This window comes from Cervus elaphus, chromosome 25 (genome assembly GCF_910594005.1).
Source record: "Cervus elaphus chromosome 25, mCerEla1.1, whole genome shotgun sequence".
In the NCBI taxonomy this organism is placed as follows: Eukaryota; Metazoa; Chordata; class Mammalia; order Artiodactyla; family Cervidae; genus Cervus; species Cervus elaphus.
This window is the reverse complement of record NC_057839.1, coordinates 59,973,494-59,999,549: the sequence shown is the minus strand read 5'-3', so window position 1 is coordinate 59,999,549 and position 26,056 is coordinate 59,973,494.

Below are 26,056 nucleotides of genomic sequence, written 5' to 3'. Positions count from 1 at the left end.
GTGAAGCCAAACATAACTCAACAGAATTTATTGCAGGATTTCTCTGAGCTTTTAGAGTTCTGCAGTAGAATCTGGCAAGGCACTGACCGCTTCTCTTTTTTGCGCATAGTCACATTGAATTGCCACATTTTCCAACTGCTTTATTAGTAAGGTTGCAGCCATTTGACTGCTTCTATCCAATAGAACATGATCAGACTGATGTGCCATTTCCAGGTTCCACCTCATTCTCTTGTTTCACTGCTTGGGAAGCTGAAGGCAAAGGATCCATTAGAGTCTTCAAAGGAAACTGGGGATGGTTGTGTAAGAACCTAAATGGGAAAAGAATTTGAAAAAAAACACAGATACATGTATATGTTTAACTGAACCACTTTTGTACACCTGAAACTAACACAAGGTTAATTAACTATACTCCAAAATAAAAGAAAAATTTTTTAAATAAGGTAGAATAAAAGTGTCCAAACAGGCAGAAAAATCAAGTAAAATCATAGCTTCACAATACTGTAAAAACTTCAAGTTAAATAAAACTAACTAAATAAAATGATTTAAAGTGCTAAATGTAAGGCCAGAAACTATAAAACTCTTAGAGGAATATAGGCAGAACACTCTTTGACATAACTCACAACAAGGTCCTCCATGACTCACCTCCTAGAGTAATGGAAATAAAAACAAAATAAACAAATGGTACCTAATTAAACTTAAAAGTTTTTGCACAACAAAGCAAACTATAAACCAGGTGAAAAGAAAACCCTCAGAATAAGAGAAAATAATAGCAAATGAAACAACTGACAAAGGATTAACCTCCAAAATATATAAGCAACCCATGCAGCTCAATACCAGAAAAACAAACCCAATCAAAAAAGTGGGCAGAAGATCTTAACAGACATTTCTCCAAAGAAGACTTATAGATGGCTAACAAACACAGAGAAAGATGCTCAACATAGCTCATTATTAGAGAAACGCAAATCAAAACTACAGTGAGGTACCACTTCACACAAGTCAGAATGGCCATCATCAAAACAAATCTACAAACAATAAATGCTGGAGAGGGTGTGGAGAGTAGAGAATCCTCCTACATTGTTCATGGGAATGTAAATTAAAAAAAAAATGTGCACCATATCTTACTCGAAGAATCTTGATGAATTCAGATGTTAAGTGATCTGCAGTGGATAGTGTGGGGTGTAAGTGGATGATGTTATAAGAATAATGAATGTTATGTGAAAGGTAAACACAGGGTACAAAGCGTTTGGTCTTCTTTTACTGTTTGTTTTGTTTTTAGGAAACTTAGCTATGAAGAAAAGGCATAAGGACATAGCTAGAGGTAGACAGAGGGATGTTTGTTACACAAGGAGGATTTAAATATATTTCCACCATGAAAAGACTCTTTAGAGCAAAGGGGGTGAACAGAGCAGAGCAGGAATGATTGATTGTAAAGTTCTCCAGGAGACTCTGGGACTCCAATTACCAGAGGATTAGCCTTGGATAGGAAAAAGCTTCCATCTTTTTCAAGATCTCAGAGCAGGGAAGAAGGCTGAGCAGAGAGACATATGTTTTTAGTGGCAGGGGGTCCAATCAACAGAGAGCTCCCTCAATGGTTTTGGGATTTTCTCAGTAGGTTTAAGGCATTGTAATCAGCAAGTAGAAAAGAGGAGATGTGAGTGTTATTAGGATAGTCTCGGACAGTTACACTGAACCGATATAATTAAGAAGTAGTTATTTGACCAGTAATTGTAATAAATGAAAGCAATAGTGTCTTGGGGTTTTGGGAGCATTCACATTATTTTTGAAAAATCATTTCTCTTTTTCCTTTGTAATAAAAAAGAACATTAGTAAAATTGCAAGGCTTTGCTAGTGGTTTTTAAAAGTGAATTATAGCTCTGCCATCTCCTAGGTATTTTCAGCCAATTTCTACAATTTATTTGGGAAGAGAACCAAAAAAAAAAGAGAGAGAGAGGGAGAGAGAGAGCCATATTTTCAACTACACAATCAGGGAAGAAAAATCACCGACTAATAACATTTCTCTATCTCAGTCAGCGCCAGACTGCGTCATTACTTATTTGTAATAAACGTCTGAGTCCCCTTTTTTTTTTTTGCCTCCGCTTCATTTTCTTCCTTGCTGTTACAAACCAAGTGAGGCTTTGCTTTCCTCTCCTAGAAGAGAGGGCTCCAGCCCTGTTCTCAGGAACTAGAGACACAGTCTGCTCTGCAAGTGTTCCAGAGGCAGAACCAACACGTGGGGGCTTAGAGACACGGAAGCAGGAAGGGGGCGTGTTACCATCACAACCGCCAGGCTTATCAGTAAGCCCCAGGAGAGAACTAAATGGAATAAAAATGTGACTGAAGACGTGTAAGACCACAGAAGCGTGGTCAGAAAGCCCTTTAGCTAAAACAGAAAAAAAGTGCTAATGCCACGTAATAGCAGAAGGGTCGCTTCTGCTATGGCCCTCCGGCCAGGCTGCTCTTGAAAGCAATTCTATGTATATTCCCAAACTGTATTTGTCAGCAAGATGAAGTACATCTGGGAAGTACTAAGATGTACCAGACACGGCTCCGAGCTTGGTACAGTGACTCTGTTTGTTACCATGGGTTACAACTGAATGCCAACCCCTCGGAGAAGAGTGAAAGTGAAGTCACTCAGTCTATCCAACCCTTTGCAACCGCATAGACTGTATAGCCCACCAGGCTCCTCCGTCCATGGGATTTTCCAGGCACGAATACCCCAGGTAAGAACTCTGGAGTACTCCTCCAGCCTGGTGGGCTGCAGTGCAGGGGATGGCAAAAAGTCAGACTCAACTGAGCGACTGAACACCAACCAGAAGCTGGAGGAGGCAAGGAAGGACCTTCTAGAGACTCAGAGAGGGTGTGGCCCCAAAGAAAAGCCCGCACAGCTGACACCTTATTTCAGACTTCCAGCCTTCAGAACTGGGAGTGAATACATTTCTGTTGCTTTAAGCTGCCCAATTTGTGGTACTTTGTTATGCAGCCCTCAGATCTAATGTAGATCCAGCAGTGTGAATCCCCAGACAAGCAACTGTTAGTTCATCTCTAACACTTTCGCACACCCCATCAGCAAATCCTCTTTGGCATTTACCTGCAGATTATATCCAGACTTGGATCATTTCACTACCTCCCCCTCTAGTTCTCTGGTCCAAGCCTCTGTCAATCACCTCTTGCTGAGATATTACATTTTTCTACTTTAGTCACTGTTAGGCGACTTCACTTTCACTTTTCACTTTCATACATTGGAGAAGAAAACGGCAACCTACTCCAGTGTTTTTGCCTGGAGAATTCCAGGGACACAGGAGCCTGTTGGGCTGCCGTCTATGGGATCGCACAGAGTCAGACATGACTGAAGCGACTTAGCAGCAGCAGCAGGCTGCTGCATTGCCTATTGTTAATAAACCTCATGTTCCCCTTTTTTGCTCACCTCTTCATTTTTCATTTTCTATTACAAACCAATGCATGTTTTCCTGCCCTTGGAGCTTGCATGTCTTTATCTCAAGCAGAGGGCAGCAAACTAGAACACGTGTGTGGACCTAACCCCAAGTAGAGATTCTGATTAATAAGATTTTCCAGGGGAACTCCATATCTACTTGGTTTGTATATGCTATGTCCCTGTCACCATCAAGACTCAAGAGACTACAGAAGTGACTTCCTGGAGCCCCTTCTGTTTACAAATTAATTTGTTTTTAAATAAAGTTTTATTGGAACACACCATGACTATTCATTGATATATTGTCCACAGCCACTTTCATACTACAACAGCAAAGCTGAATAGTTGCAACAGAGACTATATGCCTCACAAAGACTAAACTATTTACTCTCTGGCCCTTAATTGAAAATGTTTGCCCCCTGCTCTAGACTACCTGGAACTCTGAAATTCTCTGTCCAAAAGGCTCAGAGTCCCCTTCCAGGGGCTGCATGAACTTCTGTAACTATGAAGATACTTATTTTAAAATTAATTTTATTCACTCTGTTTCCCAACTAGGCATCAGGTAAAGTTAGATATAAAGCACTGTGATTATTATGCATATATAAAACAAACACTTAGACTTAGCCAGTGGTTACCCTTATAAGTGGCTCTGGTGAAGTATTCCTGACATTGGCTATGACAAAAGTCATTGTTGAGTTTTCCACCAGAGACTCTCACACCATTCATTCAATAGATTTTTCAACAATGATGATATCCAAGCTGTGCACAAAAATAGAATTGCTAATTATGCACCAACGGGGATATATCTCAGAATAATGTAGGTATACTCCATGCTGTCATGAAGTGGACAGCCAAGTAAGGAACCCAGAAATCACACAAACATTAGTATAAAAAAAATACCTACTTGACTTTCTCTTACATGCTAGAAAGGATAGTGAAGTGTTGCAAAGCAATTAGAAGAGGTGAACCAACTTTGGCTGGCAGGGAGGGAGGAGATCACAGGAGGCTTCTTTGAAGAAATGACATTTAAACTGAGCCCATTGGGGTGCGTAGATGTTAGCCGAGCAAGGACAGAACATTTGTCATGGCCCTGAAGCACGGGAGAGCTTTGATCAACTGTAGGAAGACCAGTGTGGCTGGAGTGGAGTGAGCAAGGTGGCAATGGTGTTAGACTAGACTGAAGACAGCTGTAGATCCCAGATCAAAGACAGTCCTCTACACAGAGTTCACACACTTTTCTGTAAAGGACCAGGTTAGTATTTTAGATTTTGTAGACCAAGTAGCAAAATCAAGGTTATATGCAGTCAGTCTACATCAAGATAGAGAAGAAATTCTCGCACATTTTTATTGACAAAATACAATAACAATACAGTACAATTTCTATTTGTAATACAGATCTACTAATCAGAAGAATGGAATTCTTTGGGGGAGGATATACTTTTGTTTGCAGCTTCAAAGTTAGTATTTCCTATGATTAAAATTGGTTAGATTTTATGTGTTTCATCTCTGAAAATGTCTTTTCACACATATAGGTACTATCAAATACCAATATAAACCCACGAGCCTATGATTTCACTTGAATATCTCTATCATTTGGAATCAGGCGTTTGTAGAATTCTGTTATATACTCTTCTCTTGATATTTGCCTTTAAGCGTACCTTTATGTTGCATATTAATCATTTCCGGCTTCTCAACTGCACAATCAAATGGATTTCAAAACACAAAATTTTCTTTGCACATGCATTGAGGTCTGAAAAGCCCTGCTGGCATTGTAGATAGACTCTGCTGAAAGGTCATTTGTTTTATCATATTTAATGATGCTGGATAGTCTTTCTTATCAAGTGACAAGTTGATAAAAAATATGATTTTAGACCACAATTCAATAGTAGGTTTTTAATCTTATATGATATACAGTTTTGTCTGTTTATCAAATGTTTGTCTTATTACCTTACTGGAAACCAAAGTTTTAGCTTTCCACAATCCAATTTATAGGGCATACTCAGATTCAGTTAAGAGTTTTATACAGTATGGTTTCAGAGAGTAAAAAATATGCCTGCAGTGCAGGAGACCAGAGTTTGATCCCTGGGTCAGTAAGATCCCCCTGGAGAAGGAAATGACAACCCACTCCAGTATTCTTGCCTGGACAGAAAAGCCTGGTTGGGCTACAGTACATGGGGTCACAAAGAGTCAGATGTGACTGAGTGACTAACTTTTATACAGTGTATATATATATTTACCAATCCAGAAGATAAAATGATCAGGAAACAGGACCAACAGTCCGGTTGTGGATAGTTGGAACTGGAAATATGTCATATCCTAGATCCACTTCTTTCTTTGCTGTTCTCACAGCGTTTCTCACCATAGGTGACTCCTTAGCACAGATGGTCTTTTACTCAAAATTCTGTTTCAAGAACCTCAGAGGAACTTTCCACCGAATTATCCTAAACGCTTAGATGGCAATAAAGCCAGCAAGCAAGTGTTTATTATAACAGTTTTGCAAGAATTTAATGAATTTCTGCAGTCTGCAGCCTTCTGAGAAAACCTCCCACATACTGACATGCCTGGGAGAGATCGACTGAAATTCTGCTTCTCACTGTGCCAAATCCCCATCCCTTCAAAGACAAGCAGAAGACCCCAAAAATAAAACAGCATTGGCAGATCAACTTGAGAGCTGAAAGCTGAAGATAGAAAGTGATCCTCCATAAATGCATATCTGTTTTTGTTTTCTAGTGACCATAAACTCGGAGGTATAAAGCAATACCTGTTCTTTAGCTCACAGATTCATAGAAAGATCCATCATGATGTGACCGGGTCCTCTGCTTGAAGCTGAAATTGATGGGAGTGAGTTCTCATCTGGAAGGTTTGGGGAAAAAATCTTCCAGGCTCACTCTTGTCAGAAATCAAAGACTGCAGGTTGAGGGACTATTAGCTGGGCCCACACTTCTCAGTTCATTTAGGCTGCAATATTCCTTAACAGAGGACTTCCCTGATGGCTCAGTGGTAAAGAATCCTCCGGCCAATGCAGGAGACCCAGGTTCGCTCCCTGGGTGGGGAAAATCCCCTGGAGACGGGAATAGCTACCCACTCCAGTATTCTTGTCTGGAGAATTCCATGGACAGAGGAGCCTGGTGAACCATAGTCCATGAGCTCACAAAGAGTCAGACACAGCTTAGTGACTAAACAACAACAACATTTCTCAACAGGTGACACCCAGTCCAGCCCATCCAGATAATTATTAATTGTGCCACATAACAACCTAAGCAAAGGAGAAAAATACATCTGATTCATATTCCTATAGATTGTGAAGTGTGTATACACAGTGGGAGGGAGAATTTGGATGGCGGGATTCCAAGAGAAAAACAGAAGTTTAATACACATGTATGTATACAGGCACGAGGGTACAATTCTTTTTGCCTTTTGACATTTTAGATTTCATTTCTGAATCTCAAAAAGTAATCTTCATACTAGAAATGGTTTTGCTGTGCAAGACTTGTAGCTGAGTACTATGATGATTCCATAAATTAAAAAAATGGTAAAATATCAGAGTGCAGAAGAGCTCCATGGACATAAGAGCTCAAATAATAATTTCATTTCTATAGCAAACATCACTCTTCTGTCAACCAAAAACTTCCTTCTCACCAAAACATTTTTCACACAAGGATTATAGTCATTGAGAATATTTAGCTATAAATATGCAAGGGTGAATATTTGAGAGTATAATAGTCAATATATTCAAATATTTGTAAATTCATTTAATCCTAATTCTTTAAGAGAATAAAATTATTTGGAGTCATGAAAAGTATCCTGTTATAGGGAATGCCTGTATATTGTATAAAGGGAATCCATTACTTGCCCCACAAAATGCATATTTTTAAGAGAGAACATTAAGGGTAAGTACTTTTTAAATTATGAGTTTGAATCTTTGCAACCCCATGGACTGCCATACTCTAGGCTTCCCTGTCCTTCACCATTTCCGGGAATTTGTTCAAACTCATGTCCCTTGAATTGGTGATGCCATCCAACCATCTCATCCTCTATCACCCTCTTTTCTTCCTGCCCTCAATCTCTCCCAGCATCAGGGTCTTTTCCAATGAGTTGTCTCTTCGTCATCAGGTGGTTGAAGTATTGGAACTTCAGCTTCAACATCAGTCTTTCCAATGAATATTCAGGATTGATTTCCTTTATAATTGACTGGTTTAATCTCCTTGCTGTCCAAGGAACTCTCAAGAGTCCTCTCCAGCACCACAAGTCAAAATCATCAATTCTTCAGCATTCAGCCTTCTTTATGGTCCAACTCTCACATCCATACATGACTCCTAGGAAAAAAAAAAAAAACATAGCTTTGACTATATGGACCTTAGTCAGCTAAGTGATGTCTCTGCTTTTTAATACACTGTCTAGGTTTGTCATAGCTTTCTTTCCAAGGAGCATGCATCTTTTAATTTCATGGTTGCAGTCACCATCCACAGTGATTTTGAAGCCCAAGAAAATAAAATTTTCCACTGTTTCCACTTTTTCCCCATTTACTTGCCATGAAGTGATGGGAATGGATGTCATGATCTCAGTTTTTTGAATGTTGAATTTTAGGCTATTAACCATTTAGGCTGACAATACACTTATGTGTGTACCTTCTCTTGTCAAAAAAAAAGCATAGGGGTTTTTTTTTAATTCTATATTTTAATGGCTCAAATTGGATGTTCAATGTCAAAATATTTTATTAATTTACTATTTCAGGTGCAGTGTTCAGTGCACCCAACACACACTAGGTGTTTAAATCTAGTATTGTAGTGGAATTGCATTTAAAAGGTTTTCTTAAATGATAATCTGGTATAAGGCCTCTAGGAAAACTTTGAAACATTATAATAGGAAATAGATCCATATACATCTTTTAATCATTGGAATCAACCAAAATGCATCTGCATATAAAATATTTTACAGAAATTTTGCTATGATTATTCAGATTCTCTGGGGGAAAGTTCAAAATATCAAGAAACCTAAACATTAAATTCAGAAAGAATGTATTTATAGAAAAGGAGAAAGATTGATTAAAAGCCAAGATGCAGTGTATAAATCAATTCAAGATTATCCAGATTGGCTGCAAGTATTTTTTGCTTTCAATGTGAACTTTAAAAACAAGAGTTTTGTCTCAGTTGCCATGGAAAGTCAGCTTTTCTGTTCTAACATTTGTTTGCAATCTACTTGTTTTTCTGATTAATATGCTCTTTTCTAATATAAGGGAAGTCTAAAAAATTAGTTGGTTTTTTTTTTTTTGGAGTGAGAAAGAAAACTATTATTAGACGTCTCTAAATTGACTAGATGAATTATTTCTTTTTTGTCTCATCTACCCCAATCAACTAACTGCCAGCTCAGTGTGTAGTCTGTTCCAGTTATCTATTTCTATATAAGTGTCATCCTAAAATTTAGTCATTTAAAAAATTACCATTATTATTAATCTTGTGCTTTCTATGGGTCAGAAATCCAGACAGCATTTGATGGCGGTGAGTTTCCTCTACTCCACTGTGTCCAGAGACTCAGCTGAGATGAAATACCAGGGGGTAACTCAACCAGATAGGACCTGGAATCATCAGGAAGCCTCTACACTCATCTTGTTCTGGGTTAGAATGATGTGAAGATTGGTAGCAGCTGGACCGTCTACACACAGTCTCTCCATGAGGCTTAGGCTTCTTTCACAGTGTGGCAGCCTCAGAGTAGTTGGTTTCTCCAATGGCGGCACATGGATCATAGAGACAACAACCCAGGAAACAAGACAAAAGCTAGGTAACCTAATCTCTGAAGTTACATAGCATCATTTCCTCTCTATTGGTTAAAGTAGTCATAAGACACTTCCAAATTCAAGAGGAGGAGACATACACCCATATTGCAGTGGGATGAGCATCAAAGAAATTCTTGCCAAATTTTAAATCCAATACACTGTTTACCACCATTCAGTTCAGTTCAGTCACTCAATCATGTCCAACTCTTTGCGACCCCATGGACTGCAGCACGCCAGGCCTCCCTGTCCATCATCAACTCCTGGAATTTACTCAAACTCGTGTCCATCGAGTCAGTGATGCCATCCAGCCATCTCATTCTCTGTTGTCCCCTTCTCCTATCTTCAACCTGTCCCAGGATCAGGGTCTTTTCAAATAAGTCAGTTCTTCCCATCAGGTGGCCAAAGTATTGGAATTTCAGCTTCAGCATCAGTTCTTCCAATGAAGATTCAGGACTGATTTCCTTTAGGATGGACTGGTTGGATCTCATTGTAATCCAAGGGACTCTCAAGAGTCTTCTCCAACACCACAGATCAAAAGCATCAATTCTTCTGCTCTCAGCTTTCTTTATAGTTCAACTCTCCTATCCATATGTGACTACTGGGAAAATCTTAGCTTTGACTAGACCGACCTTAGTTGGCAAAGTAATGCCTCTGCTATTTAATATACTGTCTAGATTGGTCATAGCTTTTCTTCCAAGGAGCAAGTGTCTTTTAATTTCATGGCTGAAGGCACCATCTGCAGTGATTTTTGAGCCCCAAAATATAGTCTGTCACTATTTCCACTGTCTCCTCAACGATTTGCCATGAAGTGATGGGACTGGATGCCATGATCTTAGTTTTCTGAATGCTGAGTTTTAAGCCAGCTTTTTCACTCCCTCTTTCACTTTCATCAAGAGGCTCTTTAGTTCTTTCTTAGCTTTATGCCGTAAAGTTTTGTCATCTGTATATCTGGCAATCTTGATTCCAGCTTGGGTTTCATCCAGTCTAGCATTTTGCATGATGTACTTTGCATATAATTTAAATAAGCAGGGTGACAATATACAGACCTGACATACTCCTGTCCCAATTTGGAACCAGTCTGTTGTTCCATGTCCAGTTTTAACTGTTGCTTTTTGACCTGCATACAGATTTCTCAGGAGGCAGGTAAGGTGGTCTGAAAAATTCATCTCTTGAAGAATTTTCCAGAGTTTGTTGTGATCCACACAAAGACTTTGGCATAATCAATAAACATAAGTAAATGTTTTTCTGGAACTCTCTTGCTTTTTTGATGATCCAGTGGATGTTGAAAATTTGATTTCTGGTTCCTCTGCCTTCTCTAAATCCAGCTTGAACATCTGGAAATTCGTGATTCATGTACTGTTGAAGCCTGGCTTGGAGAATTTTGAGCACTACTTTGCTAGTGTGTCAGAAGAGTGCCATTGTGTGGTAGTTTGAACATTCTTTGGCATTGCCTTTCTTTGGGATTGGAATGAAAACTGACATTTTCCTGTCCTGTGGCCACTGCTGAGTTTTCCGAATTTGCTGGCATATTGAGTGCAGCACTTTAACAACATCTTCTTTTAGGATTTGAACTGGAATTCTATTACTTCCACTAGCTTTGTTCATAGTGATGCTTCCTAAGGCCCACTTTCTTGCTAGCTTGAAGAATTTTGAGCATTATCTCAAATGAGTGCAATTGTACAGTGGTTTGAACATTCTTTGGCATTGACCTTCCCTAGTATTGTAATGAAAACTGACCGTTTACAGTCCTACAGCCACTGCTGAGTTTCCCAACTTACTGACATATTGAGTGCTGCACTTTAACAACATCTTCTTTTAGGATTTTAAATTGCTTACCTGAAATTTCATCACCTCCACTAGTTTTGTTCACAGAGTGACTGTACTTCGAGACAAAACTTAGCACACATAAACATAAAACCTGACTTCCTGATTCCCAGTCATATTTGCATCAAAATCAGAATGTGGTTGGTATGCCCCTGGATTTTGGTTAAAATTTGAGTAAAACAAAAGCACTGAAAATATCCCTCAATCCAAACATTCAGATTTCACAAAATTTAGTAAGATACCTCAAACTCAAAGTCCGGTGAGAGGAATGGCTAACATGGGCACAGTCTCACCATCTTAAACTGCAAACTGGGTAAGCCCAAATGCCCTAATTACTGTCTATAAAATAAAATCTTTGTGTATATTTCTGGTAGTCCTTAAAACTCCTCCTTACAGAGGCAAATTGTGTCAACACCATGAGAAACTCTAGAAAAAGTAGTCTAACTATCCAGTAAAAATCACAGTTTTTCTAGGCAAACGCATTCCCAAATGGTGGCTACTCCCTTTTGTGAAATAGCTTTTGGCTTACCATTTTTCTTTCATTTATACTTTTACGTCACTTAATTATTAAAGTATCAGATAATTAATTTAAAACATTCTATTATCATAATATGGAATCACCATGTGGATATCTGACCCTTTTATCTAGTAGGAATTTCATGTAACAGTGTTAAAATTTTACTGAAATAAAAACTACAGATGGGTACTTAGTGTGTGGATGACTTGGTATTAGTTAGCAGGTAAGACAGAGACAATTTACTGTCTACCAACTTTAGAGCTTCCTCTCATATTCCTGAAGTTGCTATTGCAATGTGCCTGCCCACTAAGCACTGTATTTTCCGACTGCTGCCTTGCCTCCACCTTGCACGAGGTAGACATGGTGCATATTCCATGGAGAGGTTCCATCTAAAGAATATGAACCCAAGTTTTATGTGTCCCTCTCAGTCAAAAGTATCTAAGAAGCATTTTTGTCTTCTCCCTCTTCTCTCTCCTTCTGTGCCAGATGATTCTGTCTTCTGCTTCTTTCTCCTATGCTCAGCACTCCCAGGCTGTAGGAGGTGACTGGACCGCAGATGAAATAAACCTGGTCACTGAATCACTTCAAGTAGACAAACTGGCCAGGAGCACCTACACTGATTAGTATTACACAATGAGAAATTAACTTTATCCCTAAAATCTTAAAGGTTATTTGTTCCAGCAGCTGGTGTCAACTTAATTAATAGATTTTTTAAGTGAACATAAATGCCTTGTCTCAATATCCTTAGCAGTGATATACAGACAATAAAATCCACCTTGGAGTATTGCTGAGAGAAAAAACTAGATAATATATATAAGTAGGCAGTCCAGTGCCTAGCATACTATAGGTGCTAAGTTAAGAACTGTAACAATGCCACTTGTGTCCTTAATTTTAAACCACGCTTTTTCCCACCTAGTTTAATCGTAATCCTTCAAAAATAATTACAATTAATTTTGTGGAAAAAAATAGTGTTTAGTTGCTATGATCTCTTGCTTTTCAGACATTAGGGGAAAATCCTACTTTAATATAGCAGACCACAATCCACTCATCATACACATACATACATATACACAAACAACACAAGCATAAAACCTGTCTCTTCCTATAATGGTGTTTTCAACTGCCAAAGGTTCTTAAAGAGATGGGAATACCAGACCACCTTATCTGTCTCTTGAGAAACCTTAGTGTAGATCAAGAAGCAACAGAAAAACTGGACATGGAACAACTGACTGGCTCCAAATTGGGAAAGGAGTACAACAGGGCTTACTTATTTAACTTCTATGCGAGTAAGTACATCATGGCAAACGCCGAACTGGATGAAGCACAAACTAGAATCAAAATTGCCAGGAGGAATATCAACAACCTCAGATATGTAGATGATACCACTCTAATGGCAGAAAGTGAAGAGGAACTAAAGAGCTTCTTGATGAGAGTGACACAGGAGAGTGAAAAAGCTGGCTTAAAACTCAGCATTCAAAAAACGAAGATCATGGCATCCAGTCCCATCTCTTCATGGCAAAGAGATGGGGAAACAACGGAAAATAGTGATAGACTTTATTTTCTTGGTTTCCAAAATCACTGCAGATGGTGACTGCAACCATGAAATTAAAGGGCGCTTGCTCCTTGGAAGAAAAATTATGACAAACCTAGACAACACATTAAAAAGCAGAGACATTACTTTGCCAACAAAGGTCCATCTAGTCTCATTTATGGGTCTTCCCAGTGGTCATGTATGGATGTCAGAGTTGGACCATAAAGAAGGGTGAGCACTGAAGAATTGATGCTTTTGAACTGTGGTGTTGGAGAAGACTCTTGAGAGTCCCCTGAACTACAAGGAGATCAACCCAGTCAATCCTGAAGGAGATCAGTCCTGAATAGTCATTGGAAGGACTGATGACACTTCATCCATCTGATGCGAAGAGCTGACTCATTAGAAAAGACCCTCATGCTGGGAAAGAAGGAAGGCAGGAGGAGAAGGGGATGACAGGACGAGATGGTTGGACAGCATCACTGACTCAATGGACACAAGTTTGAGCACTCTCTGGGAGATGGTGAAGGACAGGGAAGGCTGGCATGCTATAGCCCACGGAATCTCGGACAGTCAGACACGACTAAGCAACTGAACAACAACAACAGCACACCTGCTATTATTAGTTACCTCTCCCTATTGTCACCCCAAGGTATTTCTGCCTAGGGCTTAACACTAAAACACACACACGCATGCACACACACACAACACACACACAAATAAAATTGCACAATTACCAAGTAAAGATTGTTTCCTTCTTGTTGATCTTGATTGCTCTAACTGCACCCATCTGTCTCAGTAGCTTCAATCAAGATAACTAGTTTTGTGAGAAAACTGTTGAAATAGAAATTCTGAAGCTATTTTGAGAGAATGCATGCCCAAGAAGAGTAGTGCTAAATTTTAAATTTATGATAATAAAAGATGTATTTTGCAACACATAACCATCTGACTCTTTGCAACCCAGTGGGCTATACAGTCCACAGAATTCTCTAGGCCAGAATACTGGCGTGGGTAGCCTTTCCCTTCTCCAGGGGATCTTCCCATACCAGGGATTGAACCCAGGTCTCCCGCATTGCAGGCAGATTCTTTACTCACTGAGACACAAAGGAATCCCAAGAATACTGCAGTGGGTAGACTAACCCTTCTCCAGCAGATCTTACTGACCCAGGAATCGAACTAGGGTCTCCTGCATTGCAGGCAGATTCTTTACCAACTGAACTATCAGGGAAGCCCTATTATGGTATACAGAATTCACCTTTTAAGTTGCTTTTAGTCAGCCCATTATGAGCCCAGACAATCAAACCCATAGACCAGCAGTGAAACCAGTCATGGCCTTGTCAGTGCTTTCCCCAGCTTACACTAAGCCTGGAAGCCAACGTCCCCTGCCAAGGTGACTCATCTCCATGGGCATCATGGGTTTGGCAACTGGGACTGATCAAGGCCCAAACACATCTATCAGTCAAGCTATAAAGGGCAGACACTATATAAATTACACAGAGCACTGATGCTTGTAAGGTATTTTAATTATGCACTATTTTCAACTTGCCTATATTAAACAATTTAGAAAACAAAAAGAAGAAAAATAAAATTTCACACTTCAATGTCACTACTGCTAGCCTGTTAGAATTTTTTCTCACTATGTCTACCTTTGTAAATGCAGAGTATATGCAACTTTTACACTGTGATATATATGTTAAAGTCACAATTAGGTGCTCTCCAAAGATCGCCTTAGTAGATGGCTTTCAATTACTCTAAGAGTAAGCAATTTCTTTTCCAGAGCCTCTCTGCATGCCATCGGCAGAACAGGTATTACAGAACTCACACTGTGTGGTTGAAGGTTTTCGCTTTTTCGAAAAACTCTACAGTAGAAGTGCTATATCTTCTGACTTGGCATCATGCTGGGTGAGGTCAATTTCTCAACCCTTTCTCCCCATGGAAAACTACCAGATACCATTCCCCATGGGTTTACCTTGAAAATACATGTTTATAGTCTCTCTCCAGACATCTTCAAAACAATTGTATATGAGAGGAGACTTTCCAGAACAATTCTGCTTGTTTTCAGGTTCTACACTGTTAAGCAAAAGAAAATGATGTCCCCAACAATCATAAATGTTCAGAAAAGGATAAAATTCTCTCTGTGCAAAAATCTCAAATAATAGTAGGTTGTATGGTTAAAGCAAAGAAACTGAACTCTGAGTAGAAACCTACGAACTTTTGCCAATACATAGAAATCCATTTAAAACTAGGGAAACTGATTAAAAACCACTAAAAATCTGCAAAAGAAAACAGCATTAAAGCCAAATATTACATGATTGCATTGTACAAAATTACTAAAATAATTTTGGATAATCACTTGGGTCCAAAATAGTTAAAAATTAAAGAATTCACATGTATTTTTTTCCCCCTGGGGGCCCATAGTAAAGTATCATAGTTTGATTTGACAACAGAAATGTAGTCTCATAGTTCTGGAGGTTAGAAATCTGAAATCAATATGTTGCCAGAGTTAGCTCCTTCTGATGGCTTTGGGGAAAAAACATTTCTTCCAAGCCTTTCCCTGAAATTGCCGTAGCCTAAGTTATTCCTTGGGTTTCCCTGGTAGCTCAGACACTAAAGAATCCACCTGCAATGCAGGAGACCCAGGTTTGATCCCTGGGTAAGGAAGATCCCCTGGAGAAGAAAATGGCTACCAACTCCAGTATTATTGCCTGGAGAATCCCATGGATATAGGAGTCTCTAGGGCTACAGTCCATGGGTGCTGCAAAGAGTCGGACATGACTGAAGTACTAACACTTTCACTTATGGTGTTCCTTGGCTTGTAGATGGTATTTTCCAGTCTTCACATCACATTCTCTCTGTGCATATCTGTCTCTGTGTCCAAATCTTTTTATAAGGACACAGTCACATTGAATTAAGGCCCACTCTAATGACTTCATTTTAACTTGACTGTCTACAAAGACCCTATTTCCACATAAGCCACAGTCATAGGTACTGGGATTTAACCATTCTCACTTTGAAAATCAGTAAAGTAAAAAAGGGGAATGAATTGAAAAACCATGGTATCTCAATACCCATTTTAAAGGATTATATCACTGTAAATATAGATTATGTATCAGGTTATATAACAACCCAAACAACAAGCCCCAAAAGGAGATTTTGGGACAATAACCTAAGACGTTTTATGCTTTGACTTGTTAGTCCCATCACCTAGAGCAGCACTCCCCAACCTTTTTGGCCCCAGGGACTAGTGTCAAGGAAGACAATTTTTCCATGGACCAGGATGGGGGAAGTTTTCAGGAGGATTCAAGTACATTACATTTATTATGCTGCTGCTGATCTGACAGGAGGTGGAGCTCAGGTGCTAATGTGAACAGTGGAGAACAGCTGTAAATACAAAGGAAGCTTTGCTCACCCACAGCTCATCCACAGCCGTGTGGCCCAGGTCCTAACAGACCACAGACTGGTAACAGTCCACAGCCCAGGACTTGGAGACACATGACCTAGAGGACAGATTTGTTGACAAGTTATTAATTCAGAAAAACACATGGACAACCTATCATAAAAGTTTTCTTCTTTTAGACAGCAAGATGGATTTTTAATTTTTTTTTCTTGGACAAATTGTCAGCAGTTCCTGCATGTATCTTTTGAAAATTCAAGTTCTATCTGCTGTCTTTATCATAGCAATTACTTCACTAACACAAAGAAGTGAATTGCCAAGCGGTTTTACTTCTACTTACAGATCTGGATAAACAGCATTATTCTAATTTTGACTTTGGTTTAAGGATACACAATATTGACATAGGACAGTTGGTTTCATTGATGCTCAACAAGCCTTAAACAACATCTATCATTATTTCCTTAGTTTACAGACCAGCTGCAGCTTCCATTAGAATTTGACCCAGAACTGGTACACCAGAGTCTGGCAGAATCCTGAGATCCTTGCTCTATTGGACCCTGAGAATACATTTCAGCTGGGTGCAATAAATTATAGATTGTTTATGTTACATGCTCTGCTTAAAATCTAAAATTTAACACAGTTCTCATAATTTGCGTCAGTAAAGCCTATCAAACCCTAGACAAGGTTTGCTACTTACGATATGCTATTATAAAGGTTATTTTCTTAAAGAATCTGTGTGAATAAACTTGCATCTTTCAGCACTGAAGTTAACAATCACCTTTTCCCTAAGGAAATTGTCAAGAAAAAAACCATGAATCATTTCTTCTGGATGTGTTTGGAAATTCTGTTATTTGTGTGTATGTGTGTGCTGTGTTATCATTGTCATTAAAGACGCACAGGCACATTTTTTTTTTTTTTTTTAAGTTCAAGGTAGCTTTATTCATAATTTCCAAAGCTTGGGAGCAACCAAGATGTCTTTCTTTTTTTTTTTTTTTTTTTCAACTTTCTTTTTTTATTATTATTATTTTTTTTCCAGTGGGTTTTGTCATACATTGATATGAATCAGCCATGGATTTACATGTATTCCCAATCCCGATCCCCCCTCCCACCTCCCTCTCCACCCGATTCCTCTGGGTCTTCCCAGTGCACCAGGCCAGAGCACTTGTCTCATGCATCCCACCTGGGCTGGTGATCTGTTTCACCATAGATAGTATACATGCTGTTCTTTTGAAATATCCCACCCTCACATTCTCCCACAAAGTTCAAAAGTCTGTTCTGTATTTCTGTGTCTCTTTTTCTGTTTTGCATATAAGGTTATCGTTATCACCTTTCTAAATTCCATATATATGTGTTAGTATGCTGTAATGTTCTTTATGATGCACAGGCACATATTTAAGTGCACACATACTGCAAAGAAGAATTGAAAAGGATGAGATGGAAGGGATGGGCAAGAATGGCAGGCAAAATTCTGAGAATGGCAGGATGGCTGAACACCGCTTATAATCCCTTCTCCCTGAGGGTAGAGAGAATCCATGACCTTGATGAGATATCTCCTCCATGATTAGATTACCACATAGTGCAAAGGTGAAAAAAATTTAGCAGATGTGGTAAAGGTCCCTAATCAGTTGACCGTGAGTTCAAAAGAGAGATAGTCCTAAGTGACCAGACCTAATGTAAGTGAAAATGAAAGTGAAAGTCGCTGAGTCATGTCGGACTCTTTGCAACCCCATGGACTACACAGTCCATGGAATTCTCTAGACCAGAATACTGGAGTGGATAGCCATTCCATTCTCCAGGGGATCTTCCCAACCCAGGGATCAAACCCAGGTCTCCCGCATTGCAGGCATATTCTTTTCCAGCTGAGCCACCAGGGAAGCCCAGACCTAACGAGGTGAGCCCTTATAAGGGACTGGGCCTTTCCTGGAGTCTGATATTGGAAATATAAGAGAGATTCTTCAGCAGCCTTGAATGAGCAACTGCCATGTTAGAGGGCCTGTGAGGGCATCACATAGGAGGGAGTGGTGGGCACCCTCTAGGTGCTGAGAATGTATCTCACCTCAGAGCCACCAAGAATAGGGAGGACTCAGTCCTACAATCTCAAGGAAATTAATTCTGTCAACAACCTAGGACCTTGGAGAAGGATCTTGAATCTCAAGTCAGACTGAACCTCCACTGACACCTTGATTTAAGTCTGGGAGACCCTAAACTGAAAACTCAGTCAGTCTTCACCTGACCTCTTAACCCCTGGAAACTATGAGATAGTAAATATATGTTGTTTGAAGTCCCTCAGATTATGTTTTTTTCAATGCATCACTGGGCAACCAATAAAGAATGTACTAAAAGGAAAATGTCCTGGAGGGAAGAAGAGAGGAAATGCTAATCAACAGATGAGGTTCACCTTCTACTCTGCTTTGAAGGCTGAGCACTGAAGAATTGATGCTTTCGAATTGTGGTGCTGGAGAAGACTCTTGAGAGCCCCTTGGACTGCAAGGAGATCAAAGCAGTCAATTCTAAAGGAAATCAACCCTGAATATTCATTGAAAGGACTGATGCTGAAGCTGAAGCTCTAATACTTTGGCCACCATTTGTGAAGAAACGATTCATTGGGAAAAACTGATGCTGGGAAAGATTAAAGGCAAAAGGAAAAGAGAGAGGAAGAGGATGAGTTGGTTGGATGGCATCATTGACTCAATGGACATGAGTTTAAGCAAACTCGGGGAGACAGTGAAGGATAGGGAAGCCTGGCATGCAGCAGTCCGTGGGGTTACAAAGTGTCAGACATGACTTAATGACTAAAAAACAGCAGTAAATACAAGGTGGGTCAGGAAGAACATACTTGGGGTCTGAAAATGTGTTAATGTCTCAGTACTTTTGTCTCCAAGGAATTTTTTTCAATGATGAAATTTGCTGTGGCAACATCACAGGATTCCAAATGATTGCTTCTAATTCATTGAAATAGTCAAGCAAGACATGCAGTGAGCAATGCTTAGGCTCAGCAAGAGTTCCAGTCACTGGCTGTGATAAATCTCTTTCCATTACTCCACTTGTCACTTGAAAACATCCCAATAAGAACTTCAAAAGACTGAGTAGATTTTACATGTTCAAAGGAACCAAATTTCCCACAAGAGAAATACAACTTCCCAAGTTACAAGGGGCTAATTATAATCACAGACATTATTCTTCATTAAGCTATCTTAAAACTAAATTCCAGTGAAACTCATTCAATTCTGCTTAGTTAAATATCAATACAGAAACAAGTAAGTTGTTCAGATCTTTTGCCTTTAGCTAATTGCTTCTATTACAAAATGAGAAATTTTATTAGAAGACTTATTTTAAGCAAAACTAATAGTTGGCCATATTTCAAGGTGTAACAAAGTTAAATGGAGCTCCCAAAGACATGAGGTGTCATTTTGGTAGCAGATTGAGCACAGTGTAATAATGGTTTGACCCTTACAATGTCTCTAACCATCAGAACAGATTGGAAAGGAATAAGAAAACTGGAAAATCTCTAAGCGCCTTCTTATAAGCAGGCATTATTATGCCACCTGAGCTTCCCAGGTGGCGTTAGTGGTAAAGAAATTGCCTGCCAATGCAGGAGACCAAGAGACTAGGGTTCGATCTCTGGGTCAGGAAGATCCCCCAGAAGAGGATATAGCAACCCACCCCAGTATTTCTTGCCTGGAGAATCCCATGGCCAGAGGAGCCTGGCAGACTGCAGTCCATGGTGTTGCAAAGAGTCAGATATGACTGAAGTCGCTTAACACATTATGCAACACACCAAATAAAACAGTAAATATTAAGACATGCAATATGAGTTGTTTACCCATCAGCCACTGCCCACTCTGTTTCTGTAAACAAAATCCTGATTTTGTCCAATGTTTGGTGACTGCACATTTGTGGGAAAGCTGTCCTCCCTAACCTAGAGGGTAAATTGGCATTCAGTCTAAGCCAGTTGTCCTCAATTTTTATCTCTCATCAGCCTACCCTGGAAGGCTTGTTAACATGGTTTGCTGGGCCCACCCTCAGACTAGGTCTAGGATGGGGCCCAAGAATGTGCATTGCTAACAAGCACTCTGGTGATGCTAATCCTACTGGCCAGGGGGTGTTCTTGTTCTTTAGTTGCTAAGCTGTGTCTGACTCTTTTGAGACCCCATGGATTGTAGCCTGCCAAGATCCTCTGTCCATGGGGTTCTCCAGGCAAGAATCCTGAAGTGGATTGCCCTTTCCTTCTCCAGGAAATCTTCCTGACCCAAGAATCGAAACCCAGTCTCCTGCATCTCTTGCGTTGCCAGGCAGATTCTTTACCAATGAGCCCCTGGGAAGCCCACTGGCAAAGTGATACCAATGTAAAAACCAAGCCAATCATTTCTCTCCCTAGTGAATGATTTCTTTAAACGGGAACCAATGGTACCATTCTGAACAATAAGCTGAGAGGGAAAAACTGCTGAGGACTTTAGAAAGATTTTCATGATTTTTTTTAAAAAGTGCACCTGAAACTAATAGCCTTGTAGATCAGCTATACTTCAAATTTTTAAAAACAAATGAAACAAAATAACATTTAATAAAAACAAATATAAAACCTGAGCTATACTAGCAGATTTGCTCCCTTTCTGCTTCTGAACATTTTAAAAATTCTAGCTGATGCTAGAAGGTGGATGCTTATCTTACAGCTAGACAGCCAGAGCTGCCGAGCTAACCAGCCATGGAATGCTCTCCTTCTGAACTTGTTACTGCTCATGGCTTATTAGCTTTAAGCCAGCATTGGTTCAGTTTTCTATTACTTGAAACCTAAATCACCTTAATAGAACCATCAAAAGTTGGAACACTCTATTAGTTATTTTAGAGCTTAGATTAAATAAACAAGAAGATATCATTATTAAAAAATTGTTTATTGTTTGCTCTGCACAATATTTGTGTTCTGCTTCCTATTGTCCTAGATATTGAAATAATTAGTCTCCTATTATGAAAACTGGTTGGGTTCCAAACATTATTGTCGATAGATTAGGAGAGGTGGAGGGGGGAATAATACAAAAACATTAATAAAATGTAAAGCTAACTTTATAACTATGCTTCAAAATATTAGCATTCCAAACTTAAGTTCTAAACATTTCGTTACAGTCAATAGTGAGTAGGTTAAAATGAGTTTGATGTTGTTGTCCAGTTGCTTAGTCACATCCGACTCTTTGCAACCCCATGGGCTGCAGCACACCAGGTTTCCCAGAGCTTGCTAAAACTCATGTCCATTGAGTCCTTTATGCCATCCAACTGCCTTGTTCTCTGTTGTCCCCTTCTCCTCCTGCCTTCAATCTTTCCCAGCATCAGGGTCTTTTCTAATGAGTCAACTCTTCACATCAGGTGGCCAAAGGATTGGAACTTCAGTTCCAGCATCAGTCTTTCCAATGAATATTCAGAATTTATTTCTTTTAGGATTGACTGGTTTGATCTCTTTGCAGTCCGAGGGACTCTCAAGAGTCTTCTCCAACACCACAGCTCAAAAGCATAATTCTTCAGTGCTCAGCCTTCTTTATGGTCCAATACATGACTACTGGAAAAACCATAGCTTTGACTATAGGGACCTTTGTTGGCAAAGTAATGTCTCTGCTTTTTAATATGTTTTCTAGGTTGGTCATAGCTCTTCTTCCAAGAAGCAAGTGTCTTTTAGTTTCATGACTGCATTCACCATCTGATTTTGGAGCCCAAGAAAAGAAAGCCCATCACTATTTCCGTTGTCTCCATATTTGCCAAGAAGTGATGGGACCAGACGCCATGATCTTCCTTTTTTGAATGCTGAGTTTTAAATCAGCTTTTTACTCTCCTCTTTCACTTTCATCAAGAGGTTCTTTAGTTCCTCTTCACTTTCTGCCATAATGGTGGTTTCATCTGCATACGTGAGATTATTGACATTTCTCCCAGTAATCTTGATTCCAGCTTGTGCTTCATCCAGCCTGGCATTTCGCATGATGTATTCTGCATATAAGTTAAATAAACAGGCTGACAATATGCAGCCTTGATGTACTCCTTTCCCAATTGGAACCAGTTCATTGTTCCATGTCCAGTTCTAACTGTTGCTTCTTGACCTGCATGCAGGTTTCTCAGGAGGCAAGTAAGGTGGTCTGGTAGTCCCTTTTCTTTAAGAATTTTACAGTTTTGTGTGATCCACAAGGCTTTAGCATAGTCCTTGAAGCAGAAGTAGGTGTTTTTCTGGAATTCTCTTGCTTTTTCTATGATCCAACAGATGTTTGCAGTTTGATCTCTGGCTCCTCTGCCTTTCTAAAGCCAGCTTGAACATCTGGAAGTTCTCAGTTCACATACCGTTGAAGCCTAACTTGGAGAATTTTGAGCATTACTTTGCTAGTGTGTGAAATGAGTGCAATTGGGCAGTAGTTTGAACATTCTTTGACATTGCCTATATTTGGAATTGGAATGAAAACTGACCTTTTCCAGTGGCCACTGCTGAATTTTCCAAATTTGCTGGCATATTGAGTGCAGCACTTTCACAGCATCATCTTATAGGATTTGAAATAGCTCAACTGGAATTTCACCACCTCCACTAGCTTTGTTTGTAGTGATGCTTCCTAAGGCCCATTTGACTTTGCACTCCAAAATGTTTGGCTCTAGGGGATGTAAGTGATTAAAATTAAGAGAGTGAAAAGTTGGCTTGTAAAAGAGTTTCTGTTGTCATTTCATTTGTCTTTTCTAGGTTAATTCTCTGTTTTATTCAGATGGGTGAGTCTAAGGCATCTGGGCTTCTTCCTGTCCTGCCTGTTTCTGCATATAGAACACCACCTTTTATATCAAAGTGGGGCTGTTTTCTGGGCTTTCAAGTCCAGCTTCAGACTGGTATCCTAGTTAAGCATTCTTTGGGCAGTAAAATTGACAGCAAAACATTTGACTTTGTACACTTTGGTGAGGACATCATTCTGGGAACTCCAGCTCCTCCGCCAAGAGATACCCATGTAGTATCCTGGGTGAGTTCTACAGGATCCAATGACATCTGAGCCACCCCCTCTAGTGGAGTCTTTCCCATCCAAGGAACTCTTTTCTAGAAGTAACAGCAAGCACCACACATTTTACTATGCTGCAAATGGGCTTATCTTTGTGCTCTCTGCCATGGGCAGGGTGCAGCAACTGCTTGGTCAGGACCACAGGCAGCTCTCTAGCCAGCATTAAGGTCAGAGCCTGCCAGCATCAGGGCCAGCACCAGGACTCTGACCAGTGGAGCTGGCCTTGCTGCTGACTCCTGGGACTGGAATCTGCCATGGCCATGGAAATCAACCCTGAATATTCATTGGAAGGACTGATGCATAAAGCTGTTTATTGAAAAAGACCCTGATGCCGGGAAAAATTGAGTGCAGGAGAAGGGGTGACAGAGGATAAGATAGTTGGATGGCATCACTGACTCAATGGACATGACTTTGAGCAAACTTCGGGAGATAGTGAAGGACAGGGAAGCCTGGCGTGCTGTAGTCCATGGGGTCCCAAAGAGTCAGACATGACTTAGGGCCTGAATAACAATAACAACAGTGGTGAGTGCACAGACCCTGGTGACTTGCAGCCTGGGAAGTGAAGCCCAGTGCCCCTGCCTGAGGTCCCAGAACCCTGCCCCACATGCCTGTCACTTGGTCATTTTATTTGAGCCTACTATGGCAAAACCTACCTTGGCAATTCCAAAGGCTAAATATTTGCAAATAAAAGTTCACTGGAAGATCAGTTGATAACTAATTCCTTAGAAAGGATCAAACCCCAGCTATGAGAAAAATTCTGCAAAACTCATCATGAATCCTCTACTATGTGAAAGACAATGGACACTTCTTAAGTTCTGTCCTGGGTAATTCAGTTACCGCAATGCTACAAGGACCTCATTATAGAGCAGCTGGAGGGTTCCCTAGGAAGCTTCGACATACTAATTACTGTCCATCTTTTCTTTTTTTTTTTTTTTTTTTTAAGCACATATGAAATACTTTTATTTTTTTATTTTTTTTAATTTTTTTTTTATTAGTTGGAGGCTAATTACTTCACAACATTTCAGTGGGTTTTGTCATACATTGATATGAATCAGCCATAGATTTACACTTAAAGGAGCTTATCTTGCCCCTTTTTTAAAAAAGGAGTCATCTTGTTTAATGTCAAAAATGACAAAAATATACCAGTCTAGAGACAGAGATGGAGGAGTTGATCTCCTGAGATACATTTAAATCAAGTTCTATCATTTTAAGAAAACAATTTATCTCTAGATTTTCTCCTAGACAAAGCTGTCTTTTGATCTCTGTACATGATTGCTTATTTATTTTCTAATGCAGTTATTTTCATAGAATTCCCTTTGCCATACACAGAAGGACTGTATACAGATATAAAGTACAGTGAAACCAGAAAAAAAGTGAATAGTCATTTGAAACATGAGATCAATGTTTTTCTAACTGATGCTCTACAGAAGAGCTTAAAGACTTCCCCCCAAAGAATAAAGCATTTTTCACCAACAATGACTATTTGAACTGCTTGAAAATCCTACTCAGTGAGCCTACCATATTCATCTATTAGGAACATGAATAGCATTTCATTGGGTTTTTTTTTAAGTCCACTGTTTAAAAAAGAAGAAAAGAGAAGACAACAAAATCACAACACTAAAGCAACAGACTATTAGTCTATTTGAACACTAAACTTTTTAAAGAAACTTTAACTGATTACTTCTCTGGACTCTAGAGACTTAAAGTTTTTCAGAATGTGCCTTATTTCCAGGTTTCATATTTGTGTTCTTTCTCCCAGTGACTTTGGAAAGTCTAGATCAGTTATCCTTCTCTAGGGAAGAAAACTCCATGAAAAATATATTGTTAAACTTAATTTGTTTTAAAGTAAAATGTATTTTTCAATTTCAGAAGCAATATCTATGGAAAAATGGGAAATAGAAAGAGAAAGGAACCATTCATATTTTCAGTGCCCAAAGACACACAGCACTGATTTCACATTTAATTCCTTTAAAGTATTTTCTTCTTGTTTTAATCTTTACATTTTTCAAAATTAACAAATTCAGGTTTATTCTCTGGCAACAGTTTTTCACTGTCTTTAGCTCTTTTCTCTTATTGTGCCTGCCTATTAAATTTTGGTATTCTTTAATTTCTGGCCTTAACTCTCTTCTACCCTCACTTGCTGCTTAATATAATCAATATGCCTGGTTTTATCCCATCTATAAACTGATAAATCCCAAACAAAGATCTTCTATTTATACAACTTTCTGGTGATTAAATCCATGTCCCATTTCCTTCCTGGATAACTCCACCCTAATGTCTTTAAAATTAAATATCCAAACCTGCCCTTTCTTCTCTACTCTCTTAAGATTATTTTAGTTTCAAGTAAAAGAAATCCAAAGTCAAACTTGTATAAATAAAAGCAAAACAAAAAATAACTTTTTTAGATAGCAAGTGGGAAACTGCTGTCTAGCACAGGGAAATCAGCTTGGTGCTCCGTAATGACCAAGAAGGGTGGGACGGAGTGGGTGGGAGGGAGCCTCTAGAGGGAGGGGAAGGTTGCGTACGTATAGCTGGTTCACTTCCTTGTACAGCAGGACCTAACACAACCCTGCAAAGCAGTTACAC